The following is a 7,140-nucleotide window of genomic DNA, read 5'->3' as shown; positions in this document are numbered from 1 at the left end:
GAGAGAGGTTCCACAGATACAAGTCATCAATTAAGGCATCAATAGCTTTCCCAAGACAGAGGATGTCCGGAGACCAAATGATGCCTGCATTGGGTCGCTCTGATGTAGGGCTCCAACCCCCCCTGGGGGGGGGGGGGTAATTTGGAGAAACCATCTGAGAGGGAAAGGAAAAAAGGGTGGGGGTCACTGGTCGGTTTAAATTAAGGCTTCCCCTTTGTGTGCCTCAGATTCTGCAATGACGTGATCCAGGATGCTTATACATTATCTTTTACAATAAACTTCTTGTTATACATTAGTTTGTTGTGGATTTTTGGTCAGAGCAATCCCAAGTCTCACAGGCTAAACATCTCCAGCTCCCTCAGTTGTTTCTCATAGGGCATAGTTTCCAGACCCTTCACCATTTTAGTCACCCTCCTTTAGACACACTCCAGTTTCTCAACATCCTTTTTGAATTGTGGAGCCCAGAACTGGACACAATATTCCAGCTGTGCCCAGACCAGAGCAGAGTACAGTGGCACTATTAATTCCCTTGATCTATACTTCTATTGATGCAGCCTAAAATTGCATTGGCCTTTTTAGCTGCCGCATCGCACTGTTGACTCATGTCCAACTTGTGGTCTACTTGGACTCCTAGATCTCTTTCACATGTAGTTTCATTCAGCCAGGTGTCCCCCATTATATTTCTCCGTGTTGAATTTCATTTTGCTAGCTTCAACACAGAGAAATGTAAGGTACTGCCCTTGTGGTCTCTTCTAACTCTGCAATCCTATGATTCTATGAAGGCTGCATTTTCACTGCAGACATAATGCCGTTTGACACTGATTTAACTGTCACACGATCAATTCAGAAGCTCCCAGAAGATCCAAATAGATTTAGACAAATAGGGATAAGGCAAAAATGCTAGAGAGTTGATAACGCATGCTGCTGATTTCAGTGGGAGTTATTTCTGAGTGGAAATTCGTTCGTTTCAAAAGGAAGGACATCTGAACCAAACAAGGCAAAGACAGTTCTTTTTTTCATTCATTCAATCACTTGCTCACTCATTCATTCATTCCAGAATGACTTCAGATCCCTACTATACTTTTGTACACGCTTGTCCTGATGTGCCTTGGAGTATGTGGGTAGATGGTAGTCTTTCAGAGGATATTTTGAACACTTCTTTTTGTGCTGAAATGCTGCTCAAGAGTGTGCGCTACTTTCGATCAGAAAAACATAGGGAAACGCATGCAAAGCCAACGAACCGCCCTTGAATCCTGAAAGAACAAAAGGACCAAGAGACAGATGGACACAAAATATTGTTTTTTTTCCCAATTGTGACTTTTGCAAAGACACGTTTAAGCAACAAAATATACATTTCTGACCCTTTCTTTAGAATTTGTTTTATACAATAACAAATACACGATTCTACGTTAGCAATAAATTAAATATACATTATTTACAACGTACATCAGCAACCTACAAAGCATCTCCTTTCAATACACAAAAAATAAAAAAATCATTTTTTTAAAGGCTCCCTTTTACACGCAAGCCCCTGTTTTTATCTTCTTTGCTTATTTTACATCAGGAGAATGACTAAATGGGAAGTTTTCCTACTCTTGTTGAAATAAGGCTTTTTGCAAGAGACCTTCAAAATTCTGCATCTTCCTTCACAGAATATATTTGTTAATATCATGCTATTTTTGTGGGAAACATTTAAAAAAACAGTAAAAAGAGGAAAAATACATGCTTTGTTTCTCTTCTCATCCAACAAAATAAAAAAAGAAAGAGCCCCAATAATTCAAGATGACGAAAAACCTATTGTTATGAAGGACTCCAATATGAAGTTTTAATTGCTGCATTTATCTTTTTAATTTTTGTTCCCCATGGAAAGCAACCATTTCTTTTCCTTACTCAAAACAGTGCAATGCAGCATTAGCTGAATGAACGGCTTGTCAGTCAGTTGCAAGCAGACAAAAGAGCTAACTTTTTCCCATACTGATTTTTATAAGTTAATGATTTCTTGCCAGGAGATACGATGATGGATGGAGCTTGTAAAAGTTGGCTGGGAAACAAAACTGTGAAGGTGTGCAATGTCTGAATTCAGTATACGTAACTACTTTATAGTTCATAACTACATAGCAGAGTTGGCAAAGGGATCGATGTGCAATGGACACCGATGGGAAGGTTCTGGTGTGCAATGAGCACTTCCAGTGCACACCACTTATACATCTTTGCAATTCAGTAACTGGGTTTCCTCGCACCTCTGCTACTTACTTAAGTGGACATAAAGGACATGAAAGAACATACAGTGCACCCACATCATACATGGGTGCGCCTTATGTGGCTTCCAGCATACCCTGGAAACCACACCAGAAGAAGTGCCACCGTGCCCCGGAAAGAGTAATGGGGCACATGCGCCGCTGTGCCGCTGTACTGCCATGTGCATGAGCCCCATTTACTTTAATGGGGCTCAAGCATACGGGGAATTTCCTTTACACAGGGAGGGTCCGGAACGGATCCCCTGCGTAAGAGAAAGGACCACTATACAGCGGATAGCTTTAGTATCCTCTGGAGGTTGATCCTAGGACTCCTTATAGATACCGAAAACCATGGATGCTCGTCCCATTACAGTAAAATGGTGCCCCTTGTATAAAATAGCAAAATCAAGATTTTCTTTTGGCAATTTATATATTTTTTGAATATTTTCAAGCCATGGATGCATGAATCCATGGATAAAGACTCCATGGAGGTGGAGGACTGTACAAGTTTCCAGCCATTATTTTTCTTGGCCGCCTAGAATCATGCTGGACTGGGAAAATCTTGGATTCTCCAGGAATCTCTAGGTCCTCCGGTGCAACTCTGCCAAGAGGTACAAAAATGCTACTTTTATTGCTCTTTCCATCCCTACTTTAAAGTTAGCATTAGCTTTGCACTAAACATTTTAATGTCATGAATAAACTCCTGGCATTTTTGTTTTAATTGGGTTTTATGCATTTTTGGCAGCCTCACCCCCCAAAAAAGAAACATAATTGGATGCATTCAAAATTCATGTGAACAACAAAGATTCAACCCACATTCTACCAGGATTATTTTCACCATCTGAATAATCCTATGGTTATCAAAGGGGTAAATAAAAAAAAAAACCTAGCCCATAATACAGCTAACTCTGGTGGTTATTATTATTATTATCAATAGTAGTGCTAGTATTATTGTTTTACCAAAATAAGTTTCCCAAGTCAAAAGATGCACAAAAAGAGTAGCACTCGTGACCTTCCTTAAAAAGCTACAGTTAAGAACACAGAGCAGCACACACAGAGTTTAGCAGAGGTCGAAATACCAAAGAAAGAAGCTGATTCTTGTACACATGTAGGGAAACCATCATGTCCTTTGAACCGAAATGTATGGAGCATGAATTGGGAGAGGAAGTGTGCCTTCTGTGGTTGAGGAGACAAAGCAAGGTAAACAGTTCTTTCGTGGTGGCATGGAGACATCTGCCCAAGTGACGAAACCGTGGTCCTTTTGGAGCAAAGGAGGCTTTGTAGACCCAAGGATTATACTGAATGTCAGGTGTGTGGTTGTGTGCAATGCAAACTCGTGTGCATGCATACACACAGGCTACTAGCAGCAGGAAAAGAGCAATCTTGGAAGAGAGTTGGAGGAGGCTTTCACCATTCTCAAACACTTGCAAATCCATTAGTCAGGCAGGTATCCTCTGCCCTGTTGCCTGTAGCTGGTCAGTAAGAGAAATGGATGGGATCCGGCTGGCTTTGGGGGCTGAAGGCTGCAGAGAGATGCTGTCATTCAGAACACAAACAAAGCATTTTTCTTCTAACCAAACAAGTCTGAACAAAAGCACCCTGCAAAAGAAGGACAAAAGCAATAATTGGCACCATTGTCTTTGTATGCATTAGAGATCGATGAATCTGTCAGTTTCAGTGCTGCAAAGTTTCTCAATTTCTCCACCCGTAAGTTCACTTTGGTTTGAAACACACTGTGGAAATCATCCAGTTTCAGACTGCTTTAACTGCCCTGGCTCAATGCTAGGAAATTCTTGGAAGTGTAGTTTTGTGACAAGATGTGCCACAATAAACTACAGTTCCCAGAATTGCCTAACATTGAGCCAGGGCAGTTAAAGCAGTCTCAAACTGGATTATTTCTGCAGTGTGTTTTGGACCTTCATCTTGTTTCTGCTTCAGTTTGTAACTTGCAGTCCTCTCTCTCTCTCTCTCTCTCTATATATATATATATATAGGCATATTTTGAGCGCATTTTCTCTAATATTTTTGGACACATTTTAATATATATTTTTTCTGCTAAAATCTTTGCACAGATTTCCTCTAATGAACAAGATGTGAAGCTATGGATTGACCAGCTGAGGGATAAAGATCTGCTAGGCACAGCATAGGGTGCGTCTACACCACAGAAATCATGCAGTTTGATACCACTTGAACTGCAGTGTCTCCATCCTACATAATCCTGGGATTCGTGGTTTGTGGGACGCATTTATTATCATGTATTTTTCATGTGTACCTGCACCAATATGTGCAGTTTTTCTTTGTATTTCTTTTGTACATCTTACTTATTATCAGAGAACTGCACCAATAAAAATTGAAAATATCAAAATGGAAAGTAAAAATATCAAGGTATAGCTTTGTGTTTCAGTTCCTGTATTAGTTGCAGAAGCAGGAATTACATAAGATACCTATAAAATATGAACCAAATATCCTTCTCCCCATGCCCAAACCTGCATTTCAGTGGGGTTGGGAAGGACAAAAGCAAGTGGTTCAGCTATATTGGGACACATGTTGCCCACAACTGATTTAAAGAAATGGAATAGAAAGAAAGGGAGAAAAACACCATCCCTCATCCTGCCTAATATGAACCCAGCAGAGCTTTGGATCAGGTAAGGCCTGGAGAAGCCTGCTTTATTTCCTTGGGTCTTTTACCTGGGAATGGCACAAAGTGATTCTGTGAATGAGAAGTGAGTGAAAGACTCTTACCTTTTGCAGGTCCATAGTTTTCCCTTTCAGCTAATGTGCCTGTGTGAAAAGAAAAGTGCATATTTTGCATCAGTTGGACTCAAACATGCTTGGTTTGCTCTGTACAATACCTCTTAAAATCACTTTCTTTCAAAATCTTCACTTCTAAAGGCCTGCCAGGATTTATTTCTCTAAAAGCATTTGCCTGATGATGGCAGGACAGCAAGAGAAGTGGCCAAATGGACCTCCCTGTGAAAGCAGTTCCATAGCCTCTTGGCTGTGGTTGTGAAGGTGGCGAGACTCAGCGCCCATTCCCACTATGTTTTAAACCGGATCATGTCGAATCACGATCCGCTTTAAACCACTATGGTTCCCACTTGGGAATTGATTTAGAATCGATTCCTAAGGGGGGGGCATAGTTCCCCCCATTTAACCCACGTCTAAAAGGAGCAGGGTTTTCCCGCTCTTTTTTGGGCTGAATCGATTTATTTGACAATAAATCAATTCAGCCCAGTGGGAACCCAGAGCAGATTCGATTCCGCCCTGGCAGCCCTCTCCGCCCCAGCCATGCCTCCCTCCCTCCATCCTCCCTCCCTTCCCTTCTTCCCTCCTTCCTCTCCATCTCCTCTTCCCTCCCCTGCCTTCCTTCCTCTCCTTCTCCTTCCCTCTTTCCCTCCTTCCCTTCTGTCTGGGGGTCCCGGCGGTGGCAATGGCGGCGGGGGCTGTCAGGGCTCGGCGTTGGCCCTCTCCTCCTCCTCGCTGCCCGGCCTCCCTCTCCGTCTCAGTCCCAGTAAGAAGGACGCCAAGGCAGAAGGAGATGGGCAGTAGGCCTGGAGGACGTTGGAGGACATTGGAGGACGGGGGCAGGTTCCTTCTCTGCCGCTTGCCTCCGTTCTTCCCATGGCAGCAGCAGTGGTGGAGAAGGCTGCCAGCCGGGGCTCCTTAGATGTGCCTCCGTCCAACATGCCTTTGTCCTCCAATGGCATCCAGGATGGAGGCACGTCCAAGGAGCCCCGGTAGTGTGGTGGACGGAGGCGTAGCAGCGGTGAGAACGTCAGGAATAACTCTTCTAGAATATGGCCACATAGCCGAAAAACTCACAAAAAACTATTGATGCTGGCCATGAAAGCCTTCGACGTCACAGCCATGGTGGTTAATCCATGGATATGAGGGCAACTGTATGGTCAAGGGTCTGTCAACAATTCGGAGACCCCAAGCTTTGCCAAGATAAGGTAGTTTTGGTTTACTTCAGTGGTTTTCTCAATAGTGGGGCGCGCCCCCCCCGGGGGGGGCACGAGCTCTGTAAAGGGGGGCGCGAGGCTCCGTAAAGGGGGGCCACCTACTTGGAAGAGGGCCCCGTGCGCCATAGGCCAGAATGGGCTGGCGGCGGCCCTGACGGGGCTGGGTCCTCCTCGCAAGAGCCCCGCGGGAGGCGGCGATGGTAGAGGGGCCGAGTGGGCCATGGAGGGGAGCCTCTCCAGCGGCGGAGTGAGCGGGAACCCAGGCCGCCCAGCCATTGGAGGAGGAAGGAGGAGGCTCTGCGCTGGAGGCAACGGCCGAGAGGGGCTCTTCTGAAGGGAAAGAAGGCGCCTCTCTGGGGCAGAAGAGCAGCCAGGACCAGGCTCCAGTCCTTCTCCTCCTCCTTTGGGAGGGACCGCCCCTGTCAACCGCCTGAGAGGCCGCCCCTTGCCTGGGCAGGAAAGGAGGAGGCCGTTGGCTGAGGCTGAGGTGTCGAGGAGGATAAATAAAGGTACTCAGTTTGATACCACTTTTGTCAAAAACACACTGCAGAAATAATCCAGTTTGAGACCACTTTGGTCAAAAACACACTGCAGGGCTCTCTGTCAGAAAAGGATAAAACTACAATTCCCACAATCCTATAGCATTGAGCCAAGGGAGTGAAAGCAGTCTCAAACTCAAACTGCAATGTGGACCTTATCAAGGCATGCATCTTAGTAAATGGAGGGCATTATGGAATTCCTCCTGGACAGAAGGTTGGAATGTAGGACGTATTTCCTCAGATGCATGGGAATTGTAGTTCACTGTGGCACCAGACCTCTTTCTAACAAAACTACAATTCCCAGGGTTCCCTAGCACTGAGCGAGGGAAGTTAAAGCGGTCTCAAACTGGATTATTTCTGCAGTATGGATTGGACCTTGAGCATTTTTAATAACAAAGGTCC

At 44.6% G+C, this 7,140-nt stretch overlaps 1 long non-coding RNA gene across 1 annotated transcript; it reads right to left on the bottom strand.

Moving 5' to 3' along the window:
• Positions 1–1,284: 1,284 nt before the first annotated feature.
• LOC121916828 lies at positions 1,285–6,911 on the bottom strand. Its single transcript, XR_006100922.1, has 3 exons — positions 6,302–6,911; positions 4,980–5,018; positions 1,285–3,836 (listed from the first exon to the last, which is right to left on the bottom strand). It is a non-coding gene; the product is annotated as an uncharacterized LOC121916828 (long non-coding RNA).
• Positions 6,912–7,140: the final 229 nt, after the last annotated feature.

This window comes from Sceloporus undulatus, chromosome 11 (assembly GCF_019175285.1).
Source record: "Sceloporus undulatus isolate JIND9_A2432 ecotype Alabama chromosome 11, SceUnd_v1.1, whole genome shotgun sequence".
Taxonomy (NCBI): Eukaryota; Metazoa; Chordata; class Lepidosauria; order Squamata; family Phrynosomatidae; genus Sceloporus; species Sceloporus undulatus.
This window is presented reverse-complemented; position numbering and strand designations above follow the sequence as displayed.